The sequence below is a fragment of the Patella vulgata genome, chromosome 4, assembly GCF_932274485.2.
Source record: "Patella vulgata chromosome 4, xgPatVulg1.2, whole genome shotgun sequence".
NCBI lineage: Eukaryota > Metazoa > Mollusca > Gastropoda > Patellidae > Patella > Patella vulgata.
The window spans coordinates 76,547,407-76,568,883 of NC_065882.2; the positions used below are offsets into that span (position 1 = coordinate 76,547,407).

The 21,477-nt window shown below is 39.1% G+C and overlaps 1 protein-coding gene across 2 annotated transcripts in view; it reads right to left on the minus strand.

Moving 5' to 3' along the window:
- LOC126819428 (prostaglandin E2 receptor EP4 subtype) overlaps nucleotides 1-21,477 on the minus strand; it is a 71,171-nt gene that overhangs the window by 31,746 nt on the left and 17,948 nt on the right. The window contains exon 1 of one of the 2 annotated variants that reach the window (XM_050547451.2): nucleotides 14,227-14,589. The exons of the other annotated variant lie outside the window; for it this stretch is intronic. The gene's annotated coding sequence lies outside the window, so the exon portion shown is untranslated. Of the gene's footprint in view, nucleotides 1-14,226; nucleotides 14,590-21,477 lie in introns of those variants that run through there. 2 annotated transcript variants of the gene reach the window in all.

Consider the following 21,477-nt stretch of genomic DNA (forward strand, 5'->3'; position numbering starts at 1 on the left):
TTTTATACTTTTGATGGCCTACACTACATGAAGTGCCACAAGTAAAACGAAATTTTGAACTATAGAAAACGAAAGGAAATAGGATTTGTGTTTTAATCAGATTGTGAATAGAGTGGCTAAATGCGATAGGATGGTGAAAGCAGATGTTAAACAATGTTAGACAATTTAATAGTTTAATAGAACATTTAAATTATTGAATTTCTTAAAGATACATTGTCCAGAACGTGTTTATCGGGTGATTGTGTCCAATAAAAGTATGGCAAATCTGGTATATATGGAAAGTATAGACACCCAATCGTGCTAGAAAAATACTGGATTACCCGAAAAACACCAATGGGGCAAGCACGTGGCAAAAATGTCAGGGTATCACTAACTGGCAACCCGACTGTTGTCTGCCAGGTTATTGTGTGCTTGACTGAGGGATGGGTTGTTCATCAAATGGTTAGGCGGTGTGGGAACATATAACGGGGTTAACGTACAAAAGACGCTGCAATTAAACGGCGGAAAAAGACGTGGATAGAAATAATTAAGAATTTACTTAGGCCTCAATATGTATGGAAAATGGACAGTAAGTAATGAAAAATACATTCTGCAAAATGGATCTTTCCACAATAAAGAAAAGTTGACAGACATTGCGTCTAAGAACAGTTTATTTATAGCTATAGGTATCTCCCGGCGAGTATAAAGTTTTAAGAGGGATTTGAAGCAAATATTTGATAGATTAATTAGTTTGAATATATTTTTAGTCCAAATATGTCACCAAATCACACAGTTTGTAATCGGAAAGGTATCTTTAACTTCTTTTGAATTCAAATGATCCTGCAAAATAGTCTTATAAACTAATTATCGACTTGTGAAATATTGTTGAAACGTCGCAGTAAAATAAACCATAGTAATTGTTATCCATAAATAGTGGATGTACAGTGCAGAAAATGAATGTTTTACTTATGATCATTGTTTATGTCAACATTATCAAATTTCCCGCCAGTTTCCAATCTTAGGCATTGTCCCACGTCTACTCTTCCATCCCCGTCCCCTCACCAGACAAACAGTAGCCCAAGGGCATTATATCCACTTATTAAGAGTTGTACGTACATGGCTAAAATATAATGTTTTATTGATCTATAAGACGATCATCATTAATTATATTAACATTATCACATTTCCCGCCATTTTTAGGCATACGGCATCCCATATTTCAGAAAAGCCCTCTCAAACACCTGGCCCCGGGTTCACAAAGCATTCTCAGGCTAAAGTTGAGAATTTACTCAAACTTGTCCACCTTATTTTAACTAAAATATAGCCCTTTATAATAATGTTGTTGTTTGAATGTATCAGATACATCCATAAGAAACTATGTGCAAAGTTTTGTGTTTCTGCATCAAAGATATTTCTCATAAACAGTGATTGAAAGTTGAGCAATTTCTTAACTTAAATCTGACAATGCTTTGTGAACTCGGGGCCTGATCACCACCTAAAATCGAAATCTACTCAAAAAAAAAAAAAAAAAAAAAAATTCTTTCAAAAACTTGGTCTCAAAAATTCTCCTCTCAGGAAGCGATACTCCCCCTTCAGCCACTGGACTAATATAGCTATGGTCCATCATAATGTTCTGTATTCACGGTCATCATGTTGCACACTTTTTGTGACGGGTATCGTGCATGAAGCAATATATGCTAACCTATTTAAGAATACACACGTATAACAATCAGTAGCAATAAGCTTGCTTACTGTTTTATTTTTATTTTGAAAGCTGATCACGTGCCAGGATCGCTTCAATTTCATTTTACTTCGGTCAAGTTTGGGTCAAGTTTCTGATTGAATTGATTAACATATTGATCAAAAGAGTTAAGGTCAACGGTATAAGAAATTACTTTAATCAAGTCCAGTCAACTTTAGGTGTTGATTAGTATCAGTATTTAGTAGATGAAATAAAATGAACCGAGTTTAACGTCCGATCAAGATCAGACTTTGGTGACCAAAAGCGAGTCATTTTTTATGTTGTCATGGAAGCTGTGTAGGGAAGTATTTTGCAACGAGAGAGAGAGAGAGAGAGAGAGAGAGAGAGAGAGGGGTAACGTCCATTTCGGGACTAACATATGGTTTAAATTTATTTCAATAATTCGCTTACGCGTAGGGGTCTTTAGCAGTGGGAGGAAACTGTAGGACCCGGGGAAAACCCACGAGGTTGGATCGGCGACCCTACTCCTTTTGTCACGTATAACCGGGGAATCGAAACCACGCCAGTTGACTCAATGACAGGCCTTATGATACAGCGCGCACACGCTAACCATTCGGTCACAACCCCACCCCTTAAAGCACTTAAGTATGCCTTGTATAATACAGATCGCGGTAGAAGGTTGTACTTAGTTTAACTCTACGAAAAGATTATTTTGCTAACTTTGTGTTGAACTAGTATTTTATTTCAGTTCCAGGAGCCACAGTGGCTAAGTGGGTAAGACGCTGGCTCGCTAGCCTGGAGGTTGCGAGTTCGATCCCTGCATTGGCCGAGAAAGTGCATCGTGATTTTCCGACCTGGTATCCCCTTGTCAGTGGTGCAGGGCGGAAAGCCTTACAAGAGCAGCTGTGCAGTTATTCCGATGGGACGAAAAAACATACATTGGCGTGCACGTAAAAGATCCATTGGCAGTCGAAATTCGATATAAGAGTAGGCCATAGTGCAAACTTCCCCTCATAGCACACTGTATGGCGTATGCCTGTCTTCTTTAGCCCAGTCGGAGCAGAATAGTAGGACGTTAAACCCCATTTCTTTTCATTTCCCAATAATGAGTGTGATATTTACTGTAATTAACCTGTGACCTTTTAATTGGTATATTAAATAGATCTTTACTAGATTAACTCGCCAACAGAGTGTGAAATTTCTGATTAAATCATTAAAATACTTCAGGCACTCTTCTCAATCTACTGGAATCAAATCTTACTAAATAATATTGCTTCAGACTGTTGTCTGTTTGAACGAGTATATTTCACGCTAAAATGAAAAGTGGCCCCGTTTCCCATCCATCATCTAAAGTGAATACAGTTATTTATGTCTTGGAAGTAAAATAGAATACTTAACGTCGCGTGACCCATGTCATATTACGTCAGAAGCAGAAGTGAGCTAAATCTATTTGTTAAGGCCAGCTCAATTTTTGTCAAGGTCGCTGAGATGGATGTGTATAAGATTAGGGCACGTGATTGTTGGCGAGACTGCTGGTTAGGTTTAGGGTAAGCATTGTGGCTAGGTCCAGGGTTAGGGTTAGGGTTGAGATTAGCGCTAGCCCTGTTTACATCTCGTGACCTATGACGAAAAATTGAGTTGGCCTTATCATTTAGCACTAACCTCAGAATTGCGAATAAAGAGATATTTGAATGTTTTTGAGAGTAGTTTTAGTATACCATGTTCTGAAAGATTTCTTTTAACGAATTCAAGGCCAAACTGTTGATTTTCTTGTAGATTATATTAAATTTCAATCATAAATTGAGCCAAATTAATTATTTATTTACAGACAAATTGCATTTATCCCATATATATTTAAAGTATAATATATTAAAATATGGCTGGCTTGTTTGACTACGTTTATGAACTCTAACTTGACGCCAAAACGAAATTAGTCACCCGAAGGAGATAATTGCTTAAATAGTTTAGCACCTATTCAAACAGGCTTATTTCATCAGAGGAGTGGTGAAGTCTATTGAAATCACAGAGAATCTCCAACTCGTCTTTTTTTATTTAAAAAAATATCAAAAGTTGTCGATAAAGTTAAAAAAAAACTCGGTAGAGATTATATTTATTACCCAATCCTTTCTTACATGTACAAATAAATAAATATAATTCTTTGCTATAGATTTCACTTTTTACTGAACCTGATTACATTACGGCGTAGTGATACATCATTTTTTGACAGCAATTCAATCATTGCAAAGTTTTTTATATATTGACCCAGTGTTTCCATCAAAGTCAATTAAATAAAAATATTTCATTTTTAATAAAAAAAAAGAAGTTACTTTTAATAAAAAATAAACTGGAAAAAAATAGTTCCTTTTTAACTGACCAATCAAATTCATGTAAAGCGATATCTCTAAGGAGATATCGCAGTAGATTATGAAATTTATCACACAAGCGATATCTACTGTAGAATGTATTATTGGGTGATAAATAGAGAATCTCCTACCAGTCTTTTTTGATATAAAAAAAATATCAACACAAGTTGATAAAGTAACAAAAGACGAGTAGGAGATTTTATTTATCACCCAATCCCTTCTTACATGCACAAATAGATAAATATAATTCATTGCTGTAGATTTCACTTTTACTGAACATTACGGCGTAGTGATATATCATTTTTTGACAGCAATTCAACCATTGCAAAGTCCTTTATATTGACCCAGTGTTTCCATCAAGGTCAATTGAATAACAATAGTTTATTTTTAATTAAAAAAAAATTACTTTAATTAAGAAATGAACTGTTCTTTGAAAATAAAAAAAAGTAGTTCCTTTTCAACTGACCAATCAAATTCATGTAAAGCGATATCTCCTAAGGAGATATCGTTCAGTAGATTATGAAATTTATCACACCAGCGATATCTACTGTAGAATGTATGATTGGGTGATAAATCAAAATTAATACACGGAAGACGAAAGGAAGAAAAACATTTTGACTATCTGTATGACATATTAGTCCACATTCCAAGATAAATTCAGCCCGTTAAGCTAGTGTGTGGCCCACCTCAAAATAAATTAAATAAAATGTTTGTTTAGCGTCCTACTAGTCTGGCTTACGACGACTGACATACGCCATGCAATATTCTATGACCCACGAGGTTGGACAGGCGTCCCTACGTGACAAGGAGTAGGGTCGCCTGTCCAACCTCGTGGGTTTTCTCCGGGTCTTCCGGTTTCCTCCCACTGCTAAAGACCCCTACGCGCAAGCGAATTATTGAAATAAAATTGAACCATATGTTAGTCCCGAAATGACCTAGTTTGTGTCGAGTGGACGTTAAACACCATTTCTCTCTCTCTCATTCTTCATCGAATCTCGAACGCCAAGGGCTCTTTTTCGTGCCCGCTAATGAGTACATGTGTGCTACACATTGTGTGGAATTCCGTTTTTTTTTAATCCATCCTAACAACTATACGCTTTCTTTGCCAGGCCCTCTCTCCTGTACCACTGACAAGGCGAAACCAGGCCAACATTATAGCGATCAAAGCCGGAACCTTCTGACTAGTAAGCCAATGCTCAATGCCCACAGCAACTTGTCATGATGCACGAATGAAACAAAGTAGTAAATATTAATAGACACAAACTAGGTCATTTCGGGACTAACATATGGTTCAATTATATTTCAATAATTCGCTTGCGCGTAGGGGTCTTTAGCAGTGGGATGAAAATGGAGGAACTAGAGAAAATCTACGCGGTTGGACAGGTGATCCTACTCCTTGTCACGTACAACCGGGAAATCGAAACCACGCCAGTTGACTCAATGACAGACTATATGATGCAGCGCGCACGCGCTAACCATTCGGCCATCCAACCCCCTATTAAATATCAATAGCCCATTATATTTGTATTTGTACAAGGGAAATATCCTACTATCCTTATTGATTATATACAAGTAAATCAATAACATCATTATAATTACAATATACCTTTATAAAAACTATGATTAAATCATATCCAATACCATCTGTCAATCATATATACCATTCTCAACCAAATAAATATACAACTATTTAACTCAATAACGCAGAGAGAGAGAGAGAGAGAGAGAGAGAGAGAGAGAGAGAGAGTAACATAGCTGTCAAATAAATATACAACTATTTAACTCAATAACGCAGAGAGAGAGAGAGAGAGAGAGAGAGAGAGAGAGAGAGAGGTAAAATTTATTGGTGGTCTGCTTCCAAAAAGATACAGACCACTACTGTACATGGTAAGATATAGAGCGATAAAGGGTTGTAATTGTATAGAAAGGTGTAACGTCGTTCGTCTGTATTGAAGTAAGGGACAGACTACCTGCGGAAGGCCATAAAGGTTATTATTCTTCAGTAGACGTTAAGACTGTTTGAAAGAGTTGTATTTATTTCGATAATTCGCTGGTGCGCAGGGGTCTTTTGGGAGTGGGAGGTGGTTGCTAGGCAGGTGATCAGGTGATGGGTGTAACAGACCTTAGTATCTACGGGGCACTCAGTATATCAACCATCCTTACAATCAAACTGCAAATCAGAGAGAGAAACAAATCGGGTTTAAGAACCACTCAACACAAACTAGGTCCTAATTCGAGACGTATAATTCTGTTTCAATATTCACGCATATTCTTTGAAAGTTTGTAATTCCACCGAGATAATAAAACATTCATAGCATTTGTTATGAATACAAGTCAGGGGCAGATCCAGCCCCCCCCCCCCCCTGCTCAGCTACATAAATGTTTTTTTTGTAAAACAACTTTTTTTTGTGAGAAAAGTGTCATAATTGTGCTTTATCCTTTATCGTCAGATGGTGCGACAGGATGGGCACTCAAAGCGCGAGATAATGATATAATGTGATATCAAAATTAATGCTTTGCATCAATAATTAAATTGAATCACAATGTCATCGTATTAATTCATAACAAAAATTAACGTCAAACAGGATGTTGGATTTCTCTGTTTAAAAAGCTCAATGTGTATGTATATACGCCAAAATGACAATAGAGACCATTTCTTTCTCAAAACATTTCAAGCCAAGGGGGGGGGGGGGAGATACATTTTCTCAGGAACTTGGCAAACCCCCTCCTGCAAAAATTCCTGGATCCGCCCCTGCAAGTCGTATAGAATATGGGCGGATAGATCTAATATAATCTTATATAATTACAAAACCATAACCCCTCCCATCGTCCCCAAAGTACAAACGAACAAAGACATGTTGACTAAATTATTGTATAGACCATGGATGTGTATTCAATTGTAAGAAAAGAGGCCTAACGTCCACTCGACATTTCAGGTCTAGAGTATTTCAAGAATTCATCTGCACGTTGCGCGTAGTGGACCTTTGTCACGTACAAAAATGGAAACGCGTTCCCCTGTGAAAAGCTGAATTGTATATAATACATCATTATTCGCCTCTGCTTCAGATGAATACACACAAATCCGTATTACCATTTTTAGCTACTGAAAACGCCACACAAAATGACATAGGTTGTAGGTTACTTTGACAAAATATACCAAGTTCACCATGACACTATTTTGACATTATTTATACTTTCATGTTCCCTTCCTTCTTCAAGAAAGGACATTAGCAGTCTAGTAGGTCACATAATAACAGAAATGGAATGAAATGAAACGGGGTTTAACGTCCTACCTTTTCTGCACCGACGGGCATACGCCATCCGATGTGTAATGGGAGCAATTTTGCCCCGACAGCGGCACTACGGCCGACTCTTATTTCAAATTCTAAATGCCAAGGAATCTTTAACGTGTACGGCAATGTATACACGGGACCTCCGTTTTTCGCACTATCCGAACGACTATACATTGTCCCTTACCAAGCCCTCCATCCTACATCACTGACAAGGGGGAACCACGCCGAAAGATACCAATGAAATTTCTCGGACAACTCAGGGATCGAACACGAGAACTCCAGGATAGCGAGCCAACGTTTTACACACCGAGTCACCGCGGCTCCCACATATTAACCAGATGTTTAAAGGATTTTCATTCAATTTAATAAATGTCAATTTTGTATGCATTCTGCACACACAGATCATTCTACTTCATACTTCGAGAATAGATCTCTGCCCTAAATGGCCGCCATATTCCAAAATTAGTAAACCGTTTTATAATGCAGGTTCATATCTGTCATACACACAAAGACTAAATAAAAAATTTTCAATTTTTTTTAAATGAAAGGAGAATGAATACTTAACACAATTTTCGAAATATATTTAGTGTTTTCGAAAAAAATTGTCACTTTAGAGCTTAATATGTCGTCCAACTACCTTAGTGTCTGTTTTCAATTGGGGCTAACTGTTGACAGACAGCCTAAGTTTAGTATGTATTGATGCCGGCTAAAATCGACCTTTCTCAATCCATTCATTGATACTGTTATCAGGCAACAGACATTGCAGTTTTAACTGCTTTGTAATGTAAATCGCATTGTATTGTATTTTCAAATAGAACGTCAACCAAAATCAATATTCATTCTAAAACCCAATGTTGCGATCTTTATTACGTATTATTCATGTATTATTCGGTTCAGCAAGAGATTTTAAATTAAATTTTCAGATTAGAGTTTAAATGAAAGCCTCAGTAGTTGGGGATAATGTCTCATTTCTATCTTTTTTGACCAGGAACTGGTCGCTAACGTTATTCATCTTCTTCTTGTTTTTCTTCTTCTTGGGCTGACGCTTTTCGAGAAAGCATAAGGATTGGGGACAACATCTCACCTCTAACTTTTTTGGACCAGGACCTGGTCGCTAAGCGCTACTCATCTTCTTGTTGTTCTTCTTCTTCGGGTGACACTCTTCGAAAAGCCCAAAGCTCCGTCAATTCAAGACCGATCGACATGCAAATTGGCATGCTTCTTCTTTGAACAATTCTGCATTGATTTGATGAATTAGGTTTTTGAATGTCATCCAACAACATGGCCAGTACAATCGTACTTGTTACAAAATAAATCAGATAGAAACCTAGAGTCATTGTATATAGGTAAAAGTTGTGTTGTGGGCCTTCTAGACACAAACAAGGCCATTTCGGGACTAACATATGGTTCAGCTTTATTTCAAAATTCCCTGGGTTTAACTAGGGTTGACAACTTGGCGATTTCTGAGCTAACATATGGTTCAATTTTGTTTGAATAATTCGCTTGTGCGTAGGGATCTTTAGCAGTGGGAGGACCCGGAGAAAACCCACGAGGTTGGACAGGCGACCCAACTAATCGTAACGTACATCTAGGGGAAATCGAAACCACGCTAGTTGACTCAATGACAGACCTTATAATACAACGCACACGCGGTAACCATTCGGCCATCCAACCCCCCGACTAGAGAATAAACTGTATTTGTGTATATTTCAACGGGAGTCTGACCTTCTATACTCAGCCAAATTAAAAACTTGACACTGATGAATTTCAACAATTTTTTTTTCTGGTAAGTCAAATAAATTTTAAAGTGTTTCTAACGATAGTAAGTAGTAAGAATCCTTTAATTTCATAAAATTGTAAAGTCACGTGGGTCACGTGACTTTTGAGCATATAAAGATGAAAAACCTGAAAAACCTGAAAAACACGTGCAAACACAAACTCGTGAGGTCAATCGATGCAAGTTTGCTTAAACTGAACACGCACACGTAACTTGAACTGGAAAAACAAATTAAAATTGTTATTTTAATCTTTGTTAGAAAATGCCGCGCCTTTCAAATGTAGAACGTCTACATGCTATAGGTAGGCTCTATGCTGGTCAGTCTGTGGTCACTGTTGCAAGAGCCTTTAATTGTTCACGCCAGACAATAATTGATCTTAGAATGAGAGTGCTTCAAACTGGAACTATTGCCGACCGTCCAAGGGCGGGAGCGCCACGTGTGACGTCACTTCAGGAAGATCAGGCAATACGATTACGTCATCTTAGAAACAGATTTGTCACTGCAACCTCCACAAGTAGAGAGATGTTTGGTGGAAGGGTAACTGCACAAATTGTTCGAAATCGCTTACAGGCTGCTGGTCTTCGAGCTCGGAGGCCCTATAATGGACCAATATTGACACCTCTTCATCGCCATAACCGACTTGTGTGGGCCACAAGACACATAAGATTTACTCAAAGACAGTGGAATTCGGTTGTCTTTAGTGACGAATCTCGATTCACTTTGAGATTTGCCGATGGCAGGGTCCGAGTGTACCGCAGACGAGGTGAACGTCAGCAAGTGAATCCACCACTGACGTTGCAGGACCTTCAACATGCTCTTGCTGAGCAGTGGCGACGTCTTCCTCGGGTAGTGTTTACTAATGTTCTGAGATCCATGAGAAGACGTTGTGTGGCAGTACGAAACGCTAGAGGAGGCCACAGCAGTTACTAAACACTTTATTCCGATTGTTCTCCAAATCTGTGAATTTCATTTTGGGGGGTACTGTGACATCACGAACGTTATCAATGTCACGGGCTTTCGGCGAGACGTATTCCTGCTTTCTGTTGATGTCAAGGTCGTCTGTGCACAACATAACACTAAAATAGTTGCCTAAAACCAAATATTAAAAATCTAGTCCCAAAAATCCCGAGTGTCAAGTTTTTAATTTGGCTGAGTATACGCACACACTGTACCCTTGTACGTGACACGAAGTAGGGTGGCCTGTCCAACCTCGTGGGTTTTCTCCGGGTCCTCCGGTTTCCTCCAACTGATAAAGACCCCTACGCGCAAGCGAATGATTGAAATAAAATTGAACCATGTGTTAGTCCCGAAATGACCTAGTTTGTGTCGAGTGGACGTTAAACCCCATCCCTCCCTCTCTCTCTCTCTCTCTCTCTCTCTCTCTCTCTCTCTCTCATCACACACACTGTACCCATTTAGACAATATATAATACAAATAAACTGGAATGTAATGCCTGTTGGAAGCCTCGATTTTACCTGTTCTCGGCCCCGGTCGTTTTATTTCAACTATTCGTAATGTCAAGAAATCTAACCTACGTCGACTCACACAGACATGTTTGTTTTTCAATCTAGTCGTTTTGATTTGCATAAATACTCCCCAAAAAACGATATCATATAGCCACTTGTTTCCAATATTTACATTATTTTCGTCCGTTTAGCTTTATCATAGACTCCTGTGGTATTTCCGGTTTTAATAATTGAAAGAATTTAGAACGTTATAATTTATTTTAGAAATTTTTCCGGAGAAATGAAAATTCGGATAAAAATACAACACTGTGTTAAAGAAACATTATGGGAGATTGGATAAAGAGCTGACAGTTCTCGTTATAATAGTTAAAAAAACAGATAATGTAAATAGAATATGCTGAAAATTTCAGTCAAATTGCTCCCTTCTGAACCGAGATATTTCAGATTGAATTTTAGGCATAGCCTCGGTCATCATTACTAAAGTCGGTACGATAAAAACAAAGTCTCGATTATCCATTTTAACCTTAATTCATCCATCAAATCCAGTAAATATTGCAGACTAGCGATGACATCGAGAGTTGATTATGGTCTGGATAAGTTAATTAATGTCTAATTAATAATTTAGATAACATTTCAGGCCTAAAGAAAGACCTGCAATAGGCTGATTAAGCTCTAGCATAATGTATGTTTAACGTTAACCCCAATTCAACTAATTCAAAATGGTCTTTTTTCTGGGAAACTATAATGTAATATACACCAGCACCGCAGGCTGTTTTTAATGACAAGTTGTCAACAAGGATGTAACACATTCTTAGATACAGTGGATGATTTCACAATATAATGGATTTATTATCTTGGTTAAAGATGAGTAACGACAAAGGTCACTGGATCCCGGATCAAATAGGTAAAATTAAAAACAACAGGACACAGTAACCATATATAACCATTGCTGTGTAATCATTTATGTGTCACCTTTATTAGACATTATGACAAAATACCCTCACGTAAATAAATGTAGCAATGGTTTTGTCATCCAAATGTTGAGTATGTACAGTTCAATTTACTTTAATGTAATGGCAGAGAAATGAAATATGGTTTAACGCCCTATTTTTATGCCCCGGCTGGGATAATGAAGACCACACTGATCAGAAGTGAATTTTCGCTAGACCGCTACAATCATTAATAAGGAGAGAGAGAGAGAGAGAAATGGGGTTTAACGTCCACTCGACACAAACTAGGTCATTTCGGGACTAACATATGGTTTTAATTTTTATTTGAATAATCCGCTTGCGCGTAGGGGTCTTTAGCAGTGGGAGGAAACCGGAGGACCCGGAGAAAACCCACGAGGTTGGACAGGCGACCCTACTCCTTGTCACGTACAACCGGGGATTCGAAACCACGCCAGTCGACTCAATGACAGACTTTATGATACAGCGCGCGCACGCTAACCATTCAGCCATCTACCCCCCCCCCCCCCTATTAATAAGGATGACATCGGTGCGACTTAATGAGTCCCAAATATTAACTTTTTTCTTCCGTCAAATTAAATTCTAAAACATTTTTTTCATTTATTAGAAAAATAAATAAAGACGTTTGAATTGTTTGTAGGTAAAAATCATTTCCTATTTAGTGTAAATGGGTATTAAAATAAGTAAAATTCACCATTTAGCCCGAATCAGTAACGTCTTATGTAAACAATGCACGCGCTATTGAGCCAATGATTGACGCCGCGTCGTGTGACGTCACGTGTCGAAACAGTCATCTGTTACAGAGATATTAGAAGATCTCTGTGAAACAGATTGAGTGAAGACGGGTAATGGTTGAAGGCCATACACTCGGTAATGCATGTTCGCACTCTCGCGGATACTTTATATCTATTCTCAAGGATAACCCATATCATTTCTCAAATTCTCAAGGATTTCTCCAGGATAAATCATGTCATTTCTCAAGGATAAGTCATATCATTTCTCAAATTCGTAAGGATAACTCATATCATTTCTCAAGGATAATTCATATCATTTCGCAAGGGTAACTCTTTCACAAGGTCACCCCATATTATTTGTCATCAATCTAAGACGTTCGTTCGCTCGTGGGTTTTTACGTCTGCTTCCACCTTGGGTGATATCGCAGACAATCGCTCGAAGTCGGTCGTCACGTTGGGGTTCAACGTCTACTCGACACAGACCAGGCCATTTCGGGACTAACACATGGTTCAATTTTATTTCAATAATTCGCTTGCGCGTAGGGCCCTTTAGCAGTGGGAGAAAATCGGAGGACCCGGAGAAAACCAATGAGGCTGGACAGGCGACCCTACTCCTTGTCACGTACAACCCGGGAATCGAAACCACGCCAGTTGACTCAATGGCAGACCTTATGATACAACGCACACGCGCTAACCCCCCCCCCCCCCGTCAGTACATAATATCTAATCAACTATATACCAGTATATGTTCACTGCACCTAACACATGTTAGTGTTGGACACATTCTACAATCGGCCTTATCTTTTTTTTCTCTATAAAACACTAATTGTATTCAGAAATAAATTTTGAACGGGGATCGGTAACAGAAATAGCCTGTGTCGGTAAACCGGGGTTAAATTGGTGCTTACTTGTAATAGTAGCTGTTTAGGGTTAGGGTTAACAAATCTCTGTAGCCGAAACGTCGCATATTCCCTACGTTACCCCCCGCTCTCCCCAATTATCCAATCGATCTATAGAATTATAATGGATTTTGATTCATGTTTCAAGGAATAAATTTCTATATCATTGATACTCGCGGTGGTCGGGTTGAGTCATAGTATTATCCCATGTGTGCACGCATCCAGTACAGCTAAAATACGACCAACCGCGTGTCTTAAAAAAAGTCTAACGAAAGGATTCCAAAATATACCCATGTCTTCACTATGCTATGTATTCAGTAAACAATAAAATTTGGTATTCGAAAACGTAATGCCGGAAAAGGGTGCATTTATTTTTTGTCCACATCAATTTCTTTTTAATATTTTTTACGCATAATGCCGGACAAAGAGTGCATTAATTTCTGGAATTACTTTTTACTACGTGTCCACAAAAATCATTTTCAATATTTTTACACTGATTAAATTCAGACATTGTTTCAGTTTTTGTTATCAGATTTATAAATGTAGCCATGAGTCGATATGAGGAGCCTATACTGGTCCATCGAGAAAGCGATTCCCGCGTCGCAAAAACAATGGATTGATCGATCACTTCTTCAAACAAAAAAAGTTCTATCTATAAATGAAACAATATATTGGTCGAAAAAAATATGTGAGATTTCTCAGTGATGTGTGAATTTGGTATCCGAAAAGGTAATGGCAGAATGGAAGCGCTTTATTTGGTTCTTGAACCACTTTTTCGAACATTGGTCTGATAACGATTTGACAATTCTCAGTGAATTGTGCGATTCATAATAACTCAACAAGTTTATGAATTAATTACATACAACGTTTCAGTACTCGTACAGATATATCTTTATCTTAAAAATTAGTAAATCCATAAAGTTGTGTTATTCTGAATGTCATTCCCCTACTTGTCATTTAAGGATATTATCACACTATCGTGATGTTTGAATTTTACGAAATTATTTTTATCCACCAGATAAAAATTAGTCAAAACTACTTACTTTAGGTAAAGTTTCCTGTACAACTCCAATCAAGGATACCGGTATGTAAATATCACTCACAGCGGTAATAACATAACGTAAATGTTAAAACTTAATGTCGTGGTAAGTATACCAGGCAAACAGCAAAACACACGTAGACGATGTCTTCACTCATATAGAATAAACTTATTCACGAATGTCTGCATAGGTGATTTACTGACGCTGGTCTGGCACTGGACACGAAGGTCGTCATTGATACAGATAACATCACATGTGTTAAATGATTTAACGGACACACTCGCTACTGTACCGATAACAATTGCAGTTCTCACATGTATAGGCCTACTGTATGTACACACAGCGTGTATATATATATATAGTTGTTGTTTAGCCACGTGCTTTATCCACTATTTGCGGTATTAAAGCTACTTATAGTTTTAACAAGTGCATGATATCCAAGTCTATATGTACAAGGCGGGGGAGTGGTCTTTAACTCGCTTCAAGTGTTTTCTATGGGTAACTATTATTACCACATGACATGCGTAGGCTTATATTATACATTTCAATGAGTTAATAGTGGAGTGGATTTTATACAAGTCTATTGATCAATTTTATTCATTCAAACCATGAGTACACCATTATTTGTGATTGGCTAACCCCAGACCAACAGCTTTTTATAACAATTTTTAGATTAACATATCGTGTCTAAGTTGAGTTTAAAGGTATGGTATCGTGAATCGACTGTCTTCTCGGGAGCAACGGTGGCTAAGTGGGTAAGGCGCTGGCTCGCTAGCCTAGAGGTCGGGTGTTCGCTCCCTGCATTGGCCGAGAAAGTTCATCGGTCTTTTTCGACGTGGTTTCCCCTTGTCTAGCCGTTCGGATGGAACGAAAAACCGAGGTCCCGTGTATACATTGGTATGCACGTAAAAGATCCCTTGGCAGTTGGAATTCGATATAAGAGTAGGCCAAAGTGCCGCTGCCCGGGCAAAATTTCCCTCATAGCACACTGTATGCCCGTCTTCATTAGCACAGTTGGAGCAGACAGTAGGACGTTAAACCAAATTTCATTTCATTTCATTTCGACTGTCTTCGCCACATGTAGTTCAAAATATAAATTTTCAAGCCCTTGGACAACAAATCATGATTTTTATTTATTAAATGCCATACGCTTAGAAAAAATTACTTAGTAGAAAAATGTACACAAACATATTAGAAACTTAGCTTCTAATAAAACACCTGGTTCAATTAAAATGATATTAAGACTAGGATATGACAATCCTGAACCTGTAAATATGTACATAGCCATCATAGCTACGGTTCATGTCTAATATAACTTCATTGTACTCTTTGTAACATATGAGAGCGGTAATTATGTAATATAGGCTTACCCTGTACCCTCTTCTTCGACCCCTTTCTGTGAATACAATCTGGTTAAAATACAGATCTATATTTCGTTTCGTTTTTTTATACTTTCGATGACCTTTACTACATGAAGATCTGGCCGGTTGTAGTGGAAGGTCGCGTCAGGGGTCAAACGAACGGCTTGTTGCCCTATGACGTCAGACATTTGGTCAAGCAATCAACGTTGATGTTTCTTGTGGGTTACCCCCAGTTCCGTGCACCTCACGCCAAAAACTTTGCTAATCCCTCACACCATCCAGAATGCGGATTTTATAACAACTCTTCCAGATCCTAGTGTAGTCTAGACTAGTAAAACGAAATTTTGAACTATAAAAAATCGAAACGAAATAGGATCCGTGTTTCAATCAGATTGCTGTGAATAAAATGCTGTTTATGATAAAAAAAAACCCAACACCACAATATCCCTCCCACCCCACCACGCCTATAAACAAAACTCAAAAAGGTACCTTTAATTGTGAATATACGATTTGAAACAACTTTAAAGCGTTATATGGAGAAGTGAAGGTGAATACATATTCTCATAAATTTTGGACGTAATCATGCATTTACTGAGCCAGACACATTTGGCATGCGTGACAATACTGATTCAAATCAGACTGTCTGTTTCTGTTGTATCTATATGATTCAAGTCCCTGTGGGTTAGCTTTCAGATTACCATTATGTATCAATAGCTGATTTTATCTACGTTTTATAAAAATAAATCCAATTTCGAAATAGAAATGAAATGGAATGGGGTTTAACGTCCTACTGTTCTGTTCCGATTGGGCTAATGAAGACGGGCATACGCCATACAGTGTGCTATTCGGGAAATTTTGCACGGGCAGCGGCACTATGGCCTACTCTTATATCGAATTCCAACTACCAAGGGATCTTTTACGTGCATGCCAATGTATACACGGAACCTCGGTTTTTCGTCACATCCGAACGACAGCTGTCCTTGTCAGGCCCTCCGGCCAATTTCGAAATAAAGGAAATGTGAGTGATGAATTCGAGAATAGGAGTCATCGAGAAATATAACAACTCTAGCAACAATATACCGTTAGTCATCCATTCTACGAAATAAAAATCTGAAACGAGATACTGCAAGTTAAGTAAGGTATTTACAATCTATTACGATTTCAACTGTCGACGTTTTCTCTCCAAACAATAACTTTTTTCATTAACACACGGCGTTTAAAGTATTTTCCGGCAACATTATTCTGAATTCATGACGTGGTAGTGAAGTTATGGAACCCCAACGAATAAACAAAGTCTTGTCTAGCTATTGTAACATTTGGTTACCTTTTTTTTTAAAAAAAAAAATCGATGGTAAAACATTTGTTAGCTGTATGAACTTCCCGAAATGCTACGACTCTTGTAGTTTATGTATCATCTTTATGTAGACATTTGTTGCGTGTGGTTTCGATTCCCCCGGTTGTACGTGATAAGGAGTAGGGTTGCCTGTCCAAACTCATGTGTTTTCTCCGGGTTTTCCAGTTTTCTCCCACTGCTACCCACCCCAACGCGCAAGCGAATTACTGAAATAAAATTTAACCATATGTTCGTCCCGAAATGACCTAGTTTGTGTCGAAGGAACGTTAAAATCTCTCTCTCTCTCTCTCTCTCTCTCTCTCTCTCTCTCTTTTGCCTCGTTAAGGCCAGGTATCACGTGTATATTGTTATGTCAGGTCGGGTCAGATGACATGAATCAGTCACTATGTGACACCGCCCCCCCCCTCTCTCTCTCTCTCTCCCTCTCTCTCGCTCTCTCCCTCTCTCTCTCTCATATTTGTTGCGTGATATTTAATGAGAAGGGAAATGCGTGCATGGTAACGTCATTATTAAATTCAGTACAAAACAAAATAATGTCCATGTTAATTGAATAAACGATAATCTCATCGACGTTTATATCCCAAACTATTGAATGAATTCTGATATGAATTCTCTTTCGGTGATTTATAGCTAGCTATTACCAAAATAACCCACTTAGTTATTCATAGCTACATATAAGTTATATTTGATAGATGCATTTCTAAAGTTGATTTGAACTGGCTATAAATTATTTTACCTAGACATATATAATAAATTGCCTTTCATAATTTTAGAAAATAATAAGTAAGTTTGCAATACATGAAAAATCAATGATTCGTATGTAATTTATTTAAATTGGCAATGATGGCGGCTTATTAACAACCACCTTTAACCATCTGATTAAGAAGAGAGAGAGAGAGAGAGAGAGAGAGAGAGAGAGACACACACACACACACACACACACTTACTTGTCAGCCAAGTAGGTGCCACCCTAACATTGTCCCCCTCGGTCCATGCCGGGATTCGAACACGGGATACCCTAGTCTACCACTAGACCACCGCGGCTCCCCGACTCGAACACGGAATACCCTAGTCTACCACTAGACCACCGCGGCTCCCCGACTCGAACACGGAATACCCTAGTCTACCACTAGACCACCGCGGCTCCCCGACTCGAACACGGAATACTCTAATCTACCACTAGACCACCGCGGCTCCCCGACTCGAACACGGAATACCCTAGTCTACCACTAGACCACCGCGGCTCCCCGACTCGAACACGGAATACTCTAATCTACCACTAGACCCGACTCGAACACGGGATACCTTAGTCTACCACTAGACCACCGCGGCTCCCCGACTCGAACACGGAATACTCTAATCTACCACTAGATTCGAACACGGGCTACCCTAGTCTACCACTAGATTCGAACACGGGCTACCCTAGTCTACCACTAGAACACCGCGGCACCCCGATTCGAACCCGAGATATTCTAGGATACCTTAGTCTACCACTAGACCCGATTCGAGCCCCAGATACTCTAGTCTACCACAAGACCACTGCTGCTGCCCGATTCGTACCCGGGATACTCTAGTCTACCACTAGACCACCGCGGTTCCCCGATTCGTAACCGGGATACCCTAGTCTACCACTAGACCACTGCTGCTCCCCGATTCGAACCTGGGCTACCCTAGTCTACCACTAGACCACTGCTGCTCCCCGATTCGAACCTACCCTACCCTAGTCTACCACTAGACCACCGCTGCTCCCCGATTCGAACCTGGGCTACTCTAGTCTACCACTAGACCACCGCTGCTCCCCGATTCGTACCCGGGATACTCTAGTCTTAGTAGTCTACCACTAGTCTAGAGGCCGTACCACCAGACCACCTCGGCAACCAGATCAACGAAACACAAACATAATGTTTAGTCTGATTTTATTCAAACTAATGACCTCAAGGATCTAAAGTTAATTGTTAAAATGAATACTAGAACGATTATAATTTCGTGGCCATTGTTCAAAGAGATACCGATATGTATGGACGTAATCGGGTATTTAAAAAAATATGAATTAGCCCACTCCATTCCCGATTCCATAACATCGTACAAAAAATAGAACAGAACATGTCGAGATGAAGATATATCATACCAACGTACAATAGTATTCTAGATTGCCCAAACATCTTACAGGTTTGTCTGTACTCTTGTTATAACACGTAAAATAAAACCCCCAGAGGTGATATATATATATTCGACCCACGTGGCGAATTATGTTCGGTTTGTATCATTGTCTTAATATTTCGGGGGAGTTTGGTGGCCGAATGGTTTGCGCGTAGCGCATGCGCGCTGTTTCATAAGGTCCGTCATTGAGTCAACTGGCGTGGTTTCGATTCCCCGGTTGTACGTGACACGGAGTAGGGTCGCCTGTCCAACCTCTTGGGTTTTCTCCGAGTCCCCCGGTTCCTCCCACTGCTAAAGACCCCTACGCACAAGAGAATCGTTGAAATAAAATTGAACCATATGTTAGTCCCGAAATGACCTAGTTTGTGTCGAGTATACGTGTATTTTAAACAGTGATTAGATTTGTAATTATAATATCAAGTTTTATTAAAATAAGCAGATAAAATATAACTAAATATAACTTATTTTGTAAGCAGGGTTTAACGTCCAACTGTTCTGCTCCTACTGGGCTAATGAAGACGGGAAGTGCTGAACGGATGAGGTTAGAGCTAAATGATAAGGCCAGTTCAATTTTTCGTCATAGGTCTCGAGATGTAAACAGGGCTAGCGCTAACCCCAACCCTAACCCTAGCCCCCCTAACCGACAATCTCGCCAACAAGCACGTGCTCTAACCTTATTTACATCTCAACGACCTTGACAAAAATTGAGCTGGCCTTAACAGATAGATTTAGCCAAACTGGATGACAAGGCAAGGAAATGAAATGAAATCCCGCAATACCCCCCCCCCCCCCTCCAATATATTTTCAAAATGAATATTTTGTGATAACTATATTTATTTCTAACTTTATTTCCCTGGAGTTTTGATCACCTCAATTTAAAAGTTGTTTGTTTCACCGACATATTGTAAACACTCTTCGGTCACTTCTTTTATTAGTTTTCACGTCTTTAATAAAAAAAACCCCACCATATTATACAATAATCACAAATGACTGGCATCATGTAGCCGTATAATCCGTATAAATCACGCAGAAGATCAGCTGTTTGAACGTCTGCTATTAGTTATTGAATTCTTGCTGCCAGCCATCTTTGATCAAACGAAAAATTCTATTATGCATGTGCATCTATTTAGTTGTCATGTAAACATCATTCGGACTGACAAGCTATGGCTTGGAAAATAATAGGAAATGATTCAAGATTACGACAAGGCTTAATAGGAATTTGACTCTCAAATGAAAGATTACACGTACTGGACACCGGAAAAAAAATTGTTTACGATGAATATGTCAAATCAGGAGGAAAAAAGCTTTAGAAATGTCCTCTTTTGATGAAAAATCAAGGCAACTAAAACTGTTTCAATTGATTGACATCATCAATGAACAGCGTTACATAGATTACCTTCTACAGTCTATCGCATCAATGGGCAGGGCGGATCCAGGGGAGGGGGCCGGACGGGGGGTATCCAAACCCTACCTTGCTCAGTTACATACGCTAAAAAATGAAAGAGACATGTGTGATATCACAATTAATGCTTTGGACCAATGAAATTGAATGACAATATGATCCTATTAATTCATTGTTGAATTTCTCTCTTAAAAAGCTCAATGTGTATGTATGCCTACGTAATTTAGAGACGATGATGGCATCATGCACTGTCAACTGTCAAATTTCCATAACAGAACCCTGGCAAACCCCCTCCTGCAAACATTCCTGGATCCGCCCCTGATGGGTGTACGTATATGTACGAGGTGCAATATGTTTGCTATTTCCAGAATACGGTATAGTTCAACATAGCTGCCAGTTCTTGTTGCTAATTTTAAGCAGAAATAGAAATGGAGGGGGGGGGCATGGTTAGCGCGTGCGCGTTGTATCATAAGGTCTGTCATTGAGTCAACTACTGGCGTGGTTTCGATTCCCCGGTTGTACGTGACAAGGAGTAAGGTCGCCTGTCCAACCTCATGGGTTTTCTCCGGGCCCTCCGGTTCCCCTCCACTGCTAAAGACACCCTACGCGCTAGCGAATTATTGAATATAAAATTGAACCATATATGTTAGTCCCGAAATGACCTGGTTTGTGTCGAGTGGACGTTAAACGCCATCATTTCTCTCCCTCTTTCAAGCAGGCATAGGGTTCATGGGCCAATGAAGATGGCCATACCTCATGTAATAAGGATGATTTGTTTTCACCGGCAGCACCTTACGGCCAACCCTTATTTAGATAATCGCCAGGGGATCGGTTGCCAATGGTATACACGTGACATCGGGTTTTCTTGCCTTGTTCCCTTGTCAGTGACGTATGACGGAGGGTCTGGCTAGAACGAAAAACAGAGATCCCGTGTACACATTAGGGAGTACGTAAAATAACCCCCGACAGTTGGAATT